Here is a 16,900-nt window from a genome sequence, read left to right on the forward strand (position 1 = left end):
CCTAGGGCTCTGCTTCTGGGAACTCCCTAAACCATGGGGTTACAACAAGCATCTTTTTTTTTTTTTAATTTTATTTTCTCCCCAAAGCCCCCCGGTACACAGTTGTATATTCTTCGTTGTGGGTCCTTCTAGTTGTGGCATGTGGGATTCTGCCTCAGCGTGGTTTGATGAGGAGTGCCATGTCCGCACCCAGGATTCGAACCAACGAAACACTGGGCCGCCTACAGCAGAGTGCGCGAACTTAACCACTCGGCCACGGGGCCAGCCCCTACAAAAAGCATCTTAAAGTTCTGTCTTCGGATATACAGTGTATTGAAATTGAAACCCATTATTTTGCACAGCTCTAAAGAGTTTGCCAAATGTTTCTAGAGCGTTATCTGCATAATCTTCCCAACTAATATTATAACCTCCATTATACAGGTGAGGAAACTGAGGCTCAGAGCGGGTAACCACTTGCCCCAGGCCACACTGATAGGGACTAACAGAGTTGGGTGCTCCTGCACCTGTGGTAGTAGCGCTGGAGTGACCAGCCACCAAAGTATTATTGATGGAGGTGTGATGGTTATTCAACATTAATTGTAATAAGATATTTTCTCAGACGGAAGTATGCTCCCTCTCTTAAGGCAAAGGGAAGGAAATGTATTGGAATCATTTACTCATACCGCAAATATTTCTTGAGCACCTACTACGTTTCAGGTGCTGGGATAAAGGCTACAGACATGACTGTGAGCTCCTGGAGCTTAACCAGCAGTGGGAGGATGAACAGGGGAAAAGGAACTCACGATAATGCCGTAACTGCTCTGAATAAAATCAACAAGGAACTCAGAGGGGGTCCTCTTCAGATGAGAGAAGGCCTGCTGAGGAGGGGACAGGGAAACTGAGAACTTAGGATGAGCAGCAGCAGAGAAACACAGAGCTGAGAAAATGTGCTCCAGGAAAGAGAACCCTCTGTTTAAAAGGCAGAACGCAGAAATTTGGTTTTATTGTTGGCTATAGGCTCAAACACCTTTGTAAGCAGAGCAGGTGCTGAGAGTTGAGGTAGAATTTCAGGGCTGTCCATAGGTGCTTAGACAGAAGTATCTACCACTTACTGGCCTGGCCCTTGGACAGAAATAGCCAGCATTTGTTCTGTTCTTGAAGGATTCCCCGGAGCGGCTCAGTCGGTTTACTTTGGCTCCCCGTCCACTGTTAACTGGGAAAGGAAACGCGTTTATTAGCTAAGGTTCAGCAGCAGTCGGCCTGTCAGAATAACTCTTGACAAACGCCCTCTGCAATGGGAGTTTTGTGGACGGCCCAGAGACAACCATCAGAGAGGCAGCAGTGGGAGGGGCGGGGGGCGGGATGGGAGACCTGGGGTGACTCCCTGATGTGACATCTAGTCCCTGTGCGACCTGGGGCAACTCATCTCTCTGAATCTCTGTTTCCTCCTCTGTTAATCATGAGAAAAACAAATACACTTGCAGGCTGCTTGTGAGGATCAGAACTAATGTGTGTAAAGAGAACCTGGCTCAGTACGTGGAACTCTGGAGATCAGAGTTAGGGTTGTGGCAGTAGTAACAAGAATTGTAGAGTGAGAGTAGTTGTGATGGCAATAGTCGTCGTAGTACTAATGGTCCCATCAGTGAGCATTGATATTATTATTATCACGGTCTCTGTCTATGCCTCAATCATTCTGGCAACAAATTGGGCCCTAAAGGGTGAACGGTAATCTCACATCCATCTAAAATACCAGTTGTCGCCTATTGCTATTAGGAAGTGACTTGAGCTTTGGAATGTGTCCAGAACAGAACAGCACTGTCCAATTGAAATGCAAGCCACATATGTAAGTTGAAATTTTCTAGTAGTCACAGTTTTAAAAGTAAAAATAGGTGAAATTAATTTTAAAAATATTTTTCTTTAACCTAATATATCCAAAATATTATCATTTTGACATGTCATCAATCTAAAGGAAATTATTGCTGAGATATTTTGCTTTTTTTCCACACTAAGTCTTCAAAATGCAGTGTGTACTTTACACTTACGGTACATCTAATTTTGGACTAGACACATTTCAAGTGCTTAATACCCATATGTGGCTAGTGATCACCATTTTGGATAAGCACAGAGGTAGATGATAACAGTATATTCTGTGTGACCAAAATACAGTGTCAAGGCAATTCACAGGACAGGGTTTACACGTTCCCAACTCTACAGAGGAAAAAATTGCAATAATTAGAAACATAATGTAATGATCGAAAGAACACAAAATCAGCTGTGTAAATTGTGAACATAGGAAGCAACTCTGTCCTTTCTCCAGCAGTGGAAAATTTGTCTTTCCATCCTCCATCACGATAGATAAACAAACCAACCAACAAATAACAACTCTGAGTCTTTGATATAACCTGGCTGAAATGTACCCTTTCATCTCACTTCTTCACTTCACTCAAGTCTCCTCTCCACGCCACCTTCTCAGAGAGGTAACCCCTGCACGGCTGCAGAACCGTGCATGGCTTCGAACACAAATCTCTTCCTCTTGCTCAGTTTCAGTGGTGTGGCTTCTTGGTAACTGTTAACACCGCAAGATGCCATCAATACAAATGTGTCTCTTTTTCCTTTCTGGCAATCTCTCAGAAGTAACATCTTTGAATGTATTCTTCTACCACATTTTGTTGGTAGCATTTTTTAGCAAACCCAGTTATGCATAAGTTGTATCTCCTTTGTCTATTTTCCATACCTATCATCTTTTCTGCAACCATTTTTATATCTTTATTATTTTTCATTTTATTTTGCAGGATCTTTTTGTGCCTATCATCAGTTTGGAGTCATGATTTTTTTGTTTTGTTTCATCTAATATGAATTTCACTGTGCTTTTTTTTCTCTTCCATTTCTTTCCCAAACTTTGCCAACCCATTTGTCATCTTCTGTTGTCTTATAGCCTCTTCTATGAATCTTTGTATCTCTTCTTTGAGATATTTTCTCAGTGAGATTATATTGTATATAATTCCTTTGAGATTGTTTCTGTCGTATTTTGCATATTTCTTACCTTTAGAGAGAAAAACATATAGATAACATATATAATTTTTCTTGCTTATATTAATTTGCTTACTTTTCCAGTTTTTATGCATAAGCTCCATGTTGATCCTTTTCTCATTATCAACTTTGAATAAGTCACACAACCTGTTGAAGGCAGTGAGCAGTGGTATAATGATTAGTGTTGAAACAACCTGCAGCTTCCATTCAGGTTATGGTCTGTTATCCTTTCTCACCAAGCCTATAATTTTTTGTTTCCTGAGGGCACATCTCCCTCATTTTTGGCAATCCCCAAATTAGAATTTGTCGTCATGAAGGCCCTAATGAGGACCAATTTTTAACCTTAAAAGAGGGCTCAGGGAGTACAAGGGGATAGGCATGTACAAATTACCAGGGCCTGGTGGTCAGGAGGTAGAACAGGGGAAAATCTGATGTAAAGAAACCCTGGGTTAAGAATATATCTAAAGGGGCTGGCCCCATGGCCTAGTGGTTAAGCTCGGCACACTCCACTTTGGAGGCCTGGGTTTGATTCCCGGGCGTGGACCTGCACCACTTGTTGGTGGCCATGCTGTGGCAGCAACCCACATATAAAAAATAGAGGAAGATTGGCACAGATGTTGGCTAGGGGCCAATCTTCCTCAGCAAAAGAAAGAAAGAAAGAAAGAAAGAAAGAGAATATATCTAAAGACAAAAAGCCAATATAAATTCACTAGCATTGTAAATGAACTTCTATTTTGTACACACAATAGCATCTGCAAACATTTGACAAAGAGCCCATGTATGTGCCACACATGTTATTTATTCTGTCTGTAGAAAATGCCTTGTCTGCTCATGGATTCACAGAACTCCTTTTCATTCAATTATATTTATCAGGTGCTCACCACATGGCCTCATGGAGTTGCTCAAGTGGCAAGACAGATAGCAAATAGGTAAATCAATAAAGAAGTAGTTTCGAAAGTGGAAGTATGTGAAGGAAATAAAGGAAATGGAGAATGACTTGCACACAGAATGGCCTTATCTTCAAGCTGGGACCTGAAGGACAAAAAGGTCAAAGTCATGTGAAGAGCTGGAGGGGAAGGGTGGCACGCTCAGAAGAGGGAAGAACTCCAGGAGCTTACCCCAAAGGGGCCTGTATATGTCCTAGAAAGCAAGACAAACCTCGTGGGGTTGGCGCTGCGGTAAATGAGTTGGTACAGTAATGACCTGGGGAATGACACTAGAAATGCAGATGGGGTCAGAGCACACAAAGCCCCTTTAGCCACAGTGAGAAGCTAATTCTCCATCTAATGTGAAGCAAAGTGTTTTAGGCAGGGGTGTGCCATGATACAATCAAAGCCATTTTTAATGGCTATTGTCTAGAGAATGGATTTGAAAGTGACTGTAAAAGAATCAGAAAATAGACTTAGGCTGCTTTTAATCCTGGAGAGAGTGGTGATCCTTGGACTAGAGTGGAGGCAGCAGAGATGGAGAGAAGTCTGCCAATTTGAGATATATCTAGGAGGTAGAACAGACAGGACATTTTTTTTTTTTTCTGCTTTATCTCCCCAAACCCCCCTGTACACAGCTGTATATCTTAGTTGCAGGTCCTTCTAGTTGTGGGATGTGGGACGCCGCTTCAACGTGGTCTGATGAGTGGTGCCATGTCCCCGCCCGGGATCCAAACCCTGGGCCGCCGAAGCGGAGCGCGCGAACTTAACCACTAGGCCAGGGAGCCGGCCCCCAGACAGGATATTCTGATGGTTTGAATGTGGAAAGTGAAGGAGAGGGGGGCCTCAAAGCCGTCTCTCCAGTTTCTGGCTTGGATAATGGAATAGACGGCGATGACCCTTACTGCTGTGGGAATGACCAAGGAAAGAATGTGTTTGGGAGGAGAAAGCAAGGGTTCCATTTCGGAAATGTAACATTTGAGATGTTTCTGCGCATCGTGGTAAACAGATTAGGAAACAATTTAGAAAGATTTGGGCATGGAGGAGAAATCCTGGCAGCATGTATACATTTTGGAGTCATCACGGTACAAAAGATATTTAAAATCATGTGAGTGACTGAGGCAACATAGAAAGACTAAAGAAAGGAGTCTAATGAACCTCAGCAGCTTTAAGTCTCTCTACAGCCCACGTGTTGAAAATAATTGAATATAGCTACATTGGCCTTATTTTAATTAACTCCTTTCGTCACCCGTGACAGCAATCCCAATTAAGTTATATTAAGCAAAAAGAGAATTATTGGTTCAAACAGTGGTAAGGCCAAGAGTCAATATGCCTTCAGGCATAGATGAATCCAGGAGATCATATGTGTCATCAGGACACAGTCATTCATTATTTCTTGGCCCTCTTTTCCTTTGTGTTGTCTTCATTCCAGGCCAGCTCTCTCTCCTTGGTGCCCCACAGGGCCAGAGTTACATTCTTCTAATAGCAAACCCAATGTTAAAGAGAGCTTCTCCATTCCAACAGTTCTAGAAAAATTCATGCATTTCTTCTGATTGTACTACCTTGGTGTTTGGGCCTATTTGGGCTACTACAACAAAATGCCACAGACTGGATGGCTTATAAATAACAAACATTCATTTCTCACAGTTCTGGAGGCTGGGAAGTCCAAGATCGTGGCACCAGCAGATTTGGTGTCTGATGAGGGCCTACTTCTTGCCTGGCCATCCTTTTGCTATAACCTCATATGGTGGAAGGGGCAAGGGGACTCTGTGGGGCCTCCTTTATAAGGGCACTAATCCCATTCGAAGGGCTCTGCCCCTATGACCTAATCACCTCCCAAAGGCCCCACCTCCTAATGCTATCATTTGGGCATTAGGATTTAACATATGAATTTTGGGAGGGACACTAACATTTAGTCTATGACACCTTATACTAATCACTGTGCCCAGAATTGGCCAGGCTGGGTGTCATGCCCATCCCTAAATCCAAGAGATGTGGACAACGACTTGGCCTAAAAACAGGGTGTACAATACCTCAAAGGAAAAATCAGAGTGCCACTTTCAGAAGAAGAAGATGTCGGTGCTGGGCCACGAAAGGCAACAGCCGTGCTTAAAGATCACTTTTGTGTCTCAGATACACTGACTACACATAGGTGTCTGAAATTTCCATCTGTCCCATCAGGCAATTCACATAAAAGTCACCTTATCTTTTAGTGGGTGGACATTAGGTGCCAAACCCTGGAGGCAACGCTGGGTGGGGATGGGAGTGCGCTGTTGCAGGATGACTCCAAAATTAAGAAGTCAGTATACTGAGGTCCAATCCCTACCCTCACAAGTAAGGATACAAGTGGACAGATGTAGCGGAAGTCAGAGAAACAAGGATGGCTGTTTATGGAAGTGGCCCTTCTCAGGATTCTAACAGGAGTGGTGACATTATGTTAGGTAGAATCACTGTTACAGCTTTTCCTTGCCGCAAGGCCAACAGCTGAGAAGTCTATCAGGGACAAGAGCCTGGGCCCAACTAAGAAAGCTTTGAATGTGAGTACGTAAGGGGTAAGTTTACAAGACAAAGGTTACAGACCCACTTCTAACCTTGGCAGGAAAGGGCTTTGAGCTAGGTGAAATATTTGTAGCTTTTAAAAATGGAGCCTGACCGACATTTCCGCGTGGGCGTGATAGCTTGGAAACTGCAATGGTGGTAATGAGTCTTAGCTGTGCTCTCCACCTTCTATTCAAAGACGCTAAATCAAACCCAGGAACTGCAGCTTGTGAGTGGCACACACAGAGTAATTAGGCTCATGTACTAGCTATTGTCTCTGTTCTGAGCCTGTCAAATAAAAGCACAAAGCCAGAACCACAGGGGGCTGTCACTGAGTGCCACGCCAGCATTCTAATTCCATGCACTTTCCCCGTCTCCACCGAAGTACCAAGTACAGAGCAGGAAAAACAGCAGAGAGTTTGTCTGCAGTTGTCTGGGAATACACAACAGGCACCACCTTCAGCAAAGGTAGCTCTTTACCTTTATGCTTTCAGGGTTTGGCAGATAAAATATGAATTTCCAAACATTTAAAATGAAATGGTTTAGGAATGGTAAGTAGGGAAGTTAAATGTTAAGGTTGCAGGAGGTTTTTATGCTTGTTTCCCGAGAAAACGACCTCATTTCTGTTTGGTGGTGTGCATGGAGGTGGGGGGTGGGGGTGTAGGTAGATGAGGTGAGTCTAGAGGTGAGGAGAGGAGGCCGAGGCTCCACAGCTCTGTGTGACCTTGCAGAAGTCACTTAATTACTCTGGGTTTCAAACCACCTGGAAAATTCATAAAAGACAAGCTGGCCCAGAAAGCCAGGCACTCAACTAAATAAAGTGTGACTGAAGAAAATGAGGAAAAACAATCCCAAGCCAAAGGAAAAAGATGTTAATAAGTTTTTAAAAATAGATACTTCATTCTCTTGTTATTAATTTGACATAATTTAATAGTCAGAACACCTTTTAGAGTTTGAAATATTATTGGCACTGTCTGCTGTCTTTTCACATTTTCTCTACCAAATAGCTCTCTTGCTTTATTTGAAGGCAAGGGGATAGGGTAAAAACAGTTTTAAATAATAGCCACATCTAATAACTCATGATTGAACTAATTTTGCCTCCAAATTACAGAGAAGTTTATTTTACGGAGCTGTGATTCCTTTTCCATTTACTCACGCTGTCTGGGGGCTGCTTTTTAGCTGGTTAGACCAGTAAGGGGCAATTTTTATTCCTTAGAGCAAAGAAAGAAGTTGAATTAGTTAGGATAGTCTGATGGCTGTAACAAAGAAGGCCTAAAAATTATGATGATGTAATCACAATAAAAGTTCATTTCTTACTCATGGAATCAGCTTCACTCGCTTCCACACAGTGATTCAGAGACCCAGCTTCCTTCGACCTCCAAGTTCAGCCATCCTTTAGTGGTTGGTTGCCTCGTGAATCCAGCTAGTGGAAGAAGAAAAAGAACATGGAGGAGGCATGCCTGCCTCTTAAAAATGTTGGCTCCCAAGTGGCACAGATCACTGCCAGTCACACTCCATTAGTAAACTTGAGTGACATGGTACACTTCAATGCAAGGAGCATCAGAAGTGTTGTGCCTGGCTGGGCAGCCACGTCACTGCAGTATCACCATGCCATAGATGGGGAGAATGGATGTGGAGTGGCCACTAGCATCCTCCACCACAGAAATCTTCAGCCTTCCCACTGTGTAGAGTCCACTGTGTATCATAGTGAGTTCAGGGTCTGGTATCAAACCCCCAGGAGTTAGAAATTCTGCTTGGTCTCACAGGTCAGCAGGAAGTCTAGGGCAAGCAGGAGCCTCATTTTCCTCATCTGTCAAAAGGAAGTAATAATATCTATCACATTAGAGTTGTTGTGAGGATTAAATGACGTAATTTGTATCTTCTTTGCTAAGCTTTTGTCATAGAGTAAGTGGAAGGAAAATCGTTATTATTATCATTACCCAGCTAAGGACAAAACTCCTGGATGCTTAGTCCTGCTCAGCAAATCTACCGTTTGAGATACCTTGACGCTTTGTTTTTATTCCTGTCGTCCTAGCCCAACTCCACTCTCATGTGACACCACAATCTGTCTACCTTAAGTCATTATGGGCTTTAAACAACTTTAGAAGAGAGAAGCAAGCCTGTGAACCTGGGCAAAGCATCTCCAGCTTCTTCAAAAACTGACGTGGCTTAGCCTAGAGCTCTACACAGAAAAGTCACAAGGTAAAGATTTTTTGAGTAGGAATCCAAGGTTCTGGGGATGTGTATGCAGGTGGTATTTCTGTGTGTACACAAGCATGGGCACAAGTTTGCACACATGTACTCATGGGTGCACACATGCAGAGAGAGGGAAGCTCTATAAAAGTGCAAGTGTCAGGACACGAGGTTACTGCTTACCTCATGGAAATTAGAGTTAGAATAAGAAAGATATTCTGTCCCTTACAACATCTGCCAGGGGCTACCTCAAAAGGTTGGGTCAAGGTAAAGTGATGAAGTCCCACGTGGTCTGGTCAGCAGAGCACAATCGCTGTTTGTCCCATGCACAAGTTGGTCATCTCAGGAAGGTCTGTGAACTGTCTCAGAGGTTCTAGGAAAGACAGGGTGAATTGGCCATAGAAATAGCTAACAGTCTTCAAATGCCTGCTATGTGCAAGGTGCTGTGTTATTCAGTCCACGCAAGGTCTCCTTGAGGTAAGCAGTACCGGTCCCGTTTGAAAGATGAGGAAACTAAGGCTCGGAGAGATTATGTATTTGCTGATAGTCATCCTAGCATCCTAATAACTGGTGGAACTAAGTCTTAAAACCAGATCTGATTGCAAAATATGTGCTGTTGGTATGTTGGTGAAATATCTCTTGCAACCATTACACACATGTGCATACTCACATGCACATACCTAGAGCATGAGGAGGGTGCCTGTATTACAAACAGTATATGGGTTCACTTGCAGAATGCTAGGGATCTTGAGAAAGAGATTCTGGCTTTGAAGGCACGGAAGTCTAAAGAGAAGGACTGAGACAGCAGATAAATTCTAACTAAACAGAGAGAAAAAATATAAAGGAAGTAAGTAGACCACACATGTCTCTCTTTACGGCCTTGTGCTAGGAAGCATCTAGACCTGTCTGAATGTTTAGGCTCTTAGCTTGGATGGTGGGAGGGGCTGGAGAACATAGGTCGCACGTATTTATCTGCATCTGAATCTAACATGTGATTGTAGGGACTGTTTTTAACTTCACTTAAAGGAGGGTGGTGCAAGGTTAATAAATCATATCACATACAACTTAACCTGAAAAGTACGGGGTTAAAATGCAAATAATTTCAAAACCAAAGGCCAAGTACAAATCCATATGTTGCTCTGAAATACAGAAATGCACTAACTTTCACAGATGTTTTGGCTGCTGCAGAAGGAAGCCAAGTCTCTTTGTTTAGAGGAATTCTGGGGCTGAGAACTAAGGAAACCCCATTTCTCTCTGGCTGCTTCTCCCTCATTCTGGAATCAGCAACATGAGCCACTCCACCCCAAATCAAGACCATGGTGAGACTCATGTTTGCTTCCCCCGCCATCACTAGTCTCTTGCTTTCCCCCCAAAATTACGTCACTTCAGTAAGCCAGTCAATAATCATTTATTGGGTGGCCTTAGGTGTGTCTGTGGATGGTGAACAATATAGCAAGAATCAAAATACTGTTACATCGGACAACTACAGGTGACTCTCAGAGCCTTTATTTGGTGGGAGGATCAGTGGAGGCTTCCCTGAGGAAGTGATGTGGAAGCTGACACACGACCCTTAAGTAGGAGATAACTAAATGGGGAAGGATAAGAGTATTCACACCAGACGGAAGGGCAAGCAGGAGTCCGTAGGGATGGAGGAGAGGATCCGGCATGTTCAAGCAGAGAGAGATGTTTAGCAGAGCTGGTTAAGTTGTTCTCACACAGTGGTTCTCAACCAGGAGTGATTGTATCCCCTAAGGGACATTTGGCAATGTCTAGAGACATTTTTAGTTGTCACAACTTGGGGTGGGGGGGGGTGAGTATTACCGGCATCTAGCGGCTAGATGTCAGAGATGTTGCTTAACATCCTACAATGCACAGCACAGCCCCCTGAAACAAAGAATTGACCCAAAATGTCAATAATGCTGAGACGGAGGAACTCTTCAATAGAAGGCCCAAATACAGAGGCTTAAACAAGGTAGGTTTATTTTTTATATTTAATAGCCCAAATGGACTTATTTGGCTGATATGGCCAGCTCTAAGTGCCAGGAACCTAGGCTCCTTCTATTTTGTTGCTCTGCATCCTGTAGAGCAGGAGTTGGCAAACTTTTCCATAACGGACCAGATTGACAATATGTTGGCTTTGCAGGTCATATGGTCTCTGTCACAACTTTTCAAGTGTGGTACTGTAGTGTGAAAGCAGCCAGAGACTATGCCTAAGTGTATGGATGTGACCATGTTCTAACCAAACTTCATCTACATAAATGGGTGGTGGACTGAGTTTGGCCTGTGGGATATAGTTTGGACCCCCACCCGGTCACATGTGTCTGGTCTGCATGCTAACCAGTAAGAGGGGAAGCAATGGATATGGAGGGCAGGCTGATTTCCTTTTGAGAGACAACACCGCTTCTGCTCGTGTCGTATCGTCCGGAACTCAGAAAGGCTGGAAATGTAATTCTTGGCTAGGCAGTTGTGGGCCCAGGGGAAATTCAGCTTTTTTTTTTTTTTTAAATACAAAGGAGAATGGATATTGGGGGACAATTGGCAATGTCTTCAACATCTGGAATATAGAGCTAGGAGAGAAACACAAAATGAGGCTGGCAAGAGAGGCAGGATGAGATCACACCCACCCTCGGAGGTGAAATGAAGTAGAGGGTTATAGTTTTCCTCAAGAGAAATGGGAAGTTATTGAATGGTTTTAAGCAGCAGTGGTTCAGAGCCATTTTTCCATTTTAAAAAGATCACTCTGGCAGCAGTGTGGAATTGGAAGGGGCATGTAGGCATGTGGGGAGAAAACTTTGGAAAATATTGCCATCATCCAGGTAACAGCGGCGGTAGCTTGAATGTGGATGGAGGCGGAGACGTGAAGTAAAGGGATGGGAGAGAGATGCAGAGGGGAGAATCCAGAGCACGCTCCAGATTAAAGTCCCCTTTTAGGAACTGAGGAAAAGCAGCTTTATGATTAAGCATTTTTTTAAAAAATTAAAAGAGCACTCAATCACCATTGTCCACATTGGGCATCTCATCCAGGCCCAGCTGGTTCTTGTCTGCCACCTTCCTCTTTTTCCTCCAGGATCCAAACGCCCATCGTTCATCATCTTCTCTGGGGAACAGCCACCCTTGTTCTCCCAAGCATGAGACTCTGGGCTGAAGTGACTCAGGATGTGGACAGAGAGTTCACAAGTCTCAAATGTAATGAGTGGGCAACCCCAGCACTTGACATAAGCAAAGCATGTGTTTTGAGACTCACTGGCACCAAACGAGACAAGAGCCTACAGTATAATTATGCCAAGCATATAATATGATGCAGTTACTGTCTCCAATATGCCCTGCAGTGCAATGCAAGGGCTTTGAATAGTAGAACGCTCCAGACCTGTGTGTCTCAGCCACTGGAAGCCTGAGAAAGCCACGGCACCTTCTCTTTTTTCAGTCAACAATGCTGTGGGCATTTGTGGAACATCTACTGTATGCCAAGGACCGTGCTCAATCTTGGGGACATAGAGGTGAATAAGACATGACCTATGACTTCCTCAGTCAAACAGCTCTCCAGTTTCTGCCTCTGGGCCCTGTAAACAAAGGATGAACAAATGTTTCCCTGATTTGTTTAAAATGGGCTTCCCGTAATGAGGCCTCTTAACTGGCAATCTCACTCATAGGGCTTCTGCACAGATATTTTGGTTTTAACACTTAGTATGGTGGATGAATTTCACCTTGAGAGACAATGCTATCTAGTAATTCACTTTCAAGCAATTGGCCAAAGGACTATTGGCATCATTTTTTCTAAAGAGAGAGGACATCACATTCTTCGTATCTTCCTTTGTTTTTTGGGTTGTCAAAATTGTTATAGTGACTAACTGGCTAATTCAACAGAATAACAAATAACTCCAAGAGGGAGATGACTAATATGTAGTTCTGATATAGCCTCTTCTTCCTCTAATTCCTTTCTGGTGAAGTTTGCCAGCAAATTGCTTTTCAGTATCACTCCATCTGTTGCTCCATATCCATAGTCTGTTTTCACACGCATTAGGATCCTTGAATTCCAAGGCTCTAGGGAAGAGAATCTGGGCCTCGTTTGCAGGCGATCACTTCAGGAAGCATAGCAATGCCAGGCCACTAGAATGCTTGCCCTCTTTACAGCCATTAATTCAGTCTTGAGGTTATTCAGCTCAGTATGTGCCCAGCACTTTCCATGGGTGTCCTAATTTAAATACGATCCCATTTAATCTACATCAACTCTGTGAAAGAGGCACTAACGGCATCTCCCTTTTACAAATGAGGAAACTGAGGTAAAACGAGGGACTCGCAAAGGTCGTACAGCCAATATATAGCAGAACCAGGATTGGAACGTAGGTTTTTCTGACTCCCGAGTTCATAATGCTCTACTATGCCCTTTGTTCAAAGTGTTATCATTTATGGAGCATCTATTTATTATGCAGCCCATATCACTCTGTCTCATTATGATGGTCTTAATGGGTTCAAGTTTAGTTGATTTCGTCTCTCCCAAAAGGCAGTGTGTTCATGTATGACAGGGGTTGGCAAACTAAGGCCCGTGGCCAAAATCCAGCTCTTTTGCAAACAAAGTTTTATTGAAACACAGCCACAGCCATTCGTTTACGTATCGCCTATGGCGGCTTTTGTGCTACAACATTAGAACGGAGTAGTTATGACAGAGACAACGGGGCCTGCAACGTCAGAAATATTTACTATCTGGTTCTTTACAGACAAAGTTTGCCAAACCCCAATATAAAGCACGATTATATGTATTGTTTCTTTGATGAACTTCTTTTTAATGAATAGACTAGTGTTATTCAATGACATAGGGTCAGTGTAACTCTTAAATTTATATGTATACATTATTTGTTCAATTCAATAAATTTTTATCAACTACTCCAAAATGAAAAGGTCAGGAGTCCCCTCTTCTCTGGGCAGAAGGGAGGATTTCTACACAGAGAAGAAAATGCACCGTTCCCAATTAAAGTGTGAAATGGGGAACTTCTTTTGACGTTTCCTCAAAGGCACCCCTAAGATTTTGCTACTGTCTGGAGTTGTGTGCAATTCTTGGACCGTCACTCCACCAACTCCATTTACAAGCTGGGTAGTCCCCACCCTGGCTAGTCGGTTACTGCCCTTCCGGAAAAAGCAAAACAAAACACCTATTAGAAATACACTTTCACTTATCTCCTACAATTTAAAGAACCATCAGAAACTTTGTAGTTCTGGAATAGGAAGAAAACCAGTATGAGCTCTCCGATTCCAGCTTTATCTTCATCTTTAAGCTTACACAACCCACAGATAAATTATAAGTTACTACAAAGATTCCCACCAATGACAAACTGACTCACTGTCCTCAAAATCCTTTCATCTTTCTGGATTCCACTTCTAAGGCTCTTTATATTCTGTCAAGATGGAGTGTGCTATTTGCCAAAATTACAGAGAGTAAGCCAGCATTTGGACATATTTTCCATTTTACCTGTGCAGAAAAATGTTACCATTGCTGAAGTTTTTTCCATGATTGCTTTTTGCCCCCGTGAAAAGAAGCTCATGGCCAGCTTTGTGAAATGTTTCATGTCTGTTCCTGTACAGTGATGAAAATAGAATGAAAGTTTAAAGTGACTTTTGTTTGTTAAAATATAACAAACGATTATCCTAGAAACACCATACCATTGTCGGACTATTTTCGTTAATGTTTTGTTTTGCCTTTTTCATTGCCAAGTGCTCGCTTGATCTGGGTACCAAAACCACAGTTTCAGGACAAGATTTCAAAGAACGGTGATGTCACATTTCCCTTGGTTGGCTGACATCTCAAAAATGTTTTGCCTGAAGCCCTCCCAGAAGAAAAGAAGATATTCTTTGATTGTAGAAATGATAAAAAGGCAAGAAAGAAACCCCAAACAATGGGCGAGCCTCTTTTTTAATACAATCAAATGCTATTTAAATGAAAGCAATTATATGTTATATATTATAGGGGAGAGGGGACACTCTGGAAATCACTAGTCTGAGAGCCCCAACTCTCCATCATTTGAGCTCAGACCCCGGCCTGTTGATGCCAGTGCCAAAGTGCTGTATATTTTGCTGTACAGAGGCCTCCATGGGTGAAACGTGGACCCCAGTTCTGGCTACTTGAGGCCCGAGGTGACAAGAGAAAGGGATATCATGCTGCAGGGTTTTGCCTGTCAAATCAATCTGCAATGGATAATACACAGAAGCAGTTTATAATCTTGCACCCCAGTGGAGCGGACAGCATTGAGGCGTGAGCCATCACACCTGCAAACAGAAAGTTGTATCTTCCCCACCAGCCTAAAAGAAGACTATTTAGCTCCTGAGTAAAGTCTTCAGGGGTTTCTACATATAAAAATTAGTTAATTAGCAATTATTACTGTATGTTAGGTAAGCATGGATTATTATTATCATAATTTTACGGAGTAAATGAGAGTGAAGGAGAAGGTGCCAAGAGAAAAATTAAAATTAATGAGTTCCTAGATCATAGGCCTGAGCTGCAAGGGTTTAAAGAGCTTGCTGACTTTAAAGAACATGCCAGAAAGTGAAGCTTATATATTGGAAAAGCAGCTCTTCCAAATTAAAAATGTCCCATTTATGAATGAAATCGGTGCTGAGATTCTGTTTTTTATTTACGAATATTTCTTTTTATGATTTTATAATTTTATCCCTTGCCATAATCTGTAATGATGGAGCCATCTTCTTTCTGATGGGGATTCCATGTGATCACAGGTCTCGCTCTTCAAATTGCATTCCTTGCTTTTTTTCTTCTTAGGAATAATCAAGGGTCTCTGAGGTTTTAGAAACCTGAAAAATGTGTCTGGAGCAGTAAATATTTGGGTAAGTTACACAACCAATCAACATGTTCAATGAGTGTCCACTGCCCTAGGTCCTGGGGGTCCAGCAGTGACCAACATGACAGGTATCTTTTAAACTTTAAAAGTTTAAATTCAACTTTAGAAACTGTACCTTCATGTGATTTAGCTGAAGGAAGAGGGCTTATTGTTGCACCAAAGTCATTTTGAATGTATTTATTAAAAAGAGCATTATATTGCGTTGTTACTTGTGTCTGTTTTTCCTTCACAGATGATTGCTTCAAGTCAAGGTATAACTGATAATGGTGAGGGAGGGTGACGAGCATTTTTGCAGTTTATTCCAAGACAATTGGAATACATATATTTTACCCGTAATGCGTCTTTCCCCTTTAGGATTAGCGATGCCTTCTGCAATAAGACTGTAGGCGGCGTATATTTTTTCCCTATCTGGCATCTCTTTGGGAAACCACTCCCTCTCCAACCTTTCTTGAGGTCTGAGTGAAGTTGTCCTCAGTCCCTGGTTCAGGAATGGGCAGATGACCAAAGGCCGGCCAAGAATCATGCCTTGGATGTGTATTAGAACTCTTAGGAAAAGGATGCTCTTTCTGCTGGGGTTGACAAGCTTGTGAGATGCAAATGTGGACTGTAGGGTCTGTCTGTGTCACCATCTGGGGAGAGCCTGCCTGAGAAGGAAACCAAGCCAGAGGAAAGCAGAGCAGATTCTTAATGTGTTCATGTGCGCACCTGGATTCAGCCATGCCTGAAGTCATTGTTACCTCCCAAACTTTTCAAGGATATGGCCTAGTCCTCTTTTTTTTTTTTAATGCCTGAGTCACTTTGAATTGAGTGTCAGAAACTTGCAGGCAAAAAGAGTTTTAATGCAATTCAAGTCAATAATTTTTTAATAATATAGCCTTTGGCAAGAACGAGAAAATAAACCCCAGTGTTATAGACATAATTTTGGAAAAAAAGCTTATGCACATATATGGACACATGCAGAGTGCCACCTGTGTATCTAACATGTCTCATTCCCTTCATCCTTATTAACAGAAACCTACTAATATTCTTGTGTTTTTATAACAGCTTTATTGAGATATAATTCACATACCATGAAACTCACCCTTTAAAGTGTACCATTCAGTAGCTTTTTACTATATTCAGAGGTATACAACCATCAGCACGATTAATTTTAGAACATTTTCACCACCTCAGAAAGAAATCCCATATCCATTAGCAGTTACTCCCTACTTCCCCCAGTCTAATTTCTGTCTGCAAAGATTCCAGATAAACCAAATCATACAATATGTGGCATTCTGTGTTTGGCTTCTTTCACTCAGGATAATTTTTTCAATGTCAACCCATGTTATAGTAGGAATCCGTACTCTGTTCCTTTTTATGGTGAATGAGATTCTACCGCACGGATATACC

Source organism: Equus quagga, chromosome 1, assembly GCF_021613505.1.
Source record: "Equus quagga isolate Etosha38 chromosome 1, UCLA_HA_Equagga_1.0, whole genome shotgun sequence".
NCBI classification, from domain to species: Eukaryota; Metazoa; Chordata; class Mammalia; order Perissodactyla; family Equidae; genus Equus; species Equus quagga.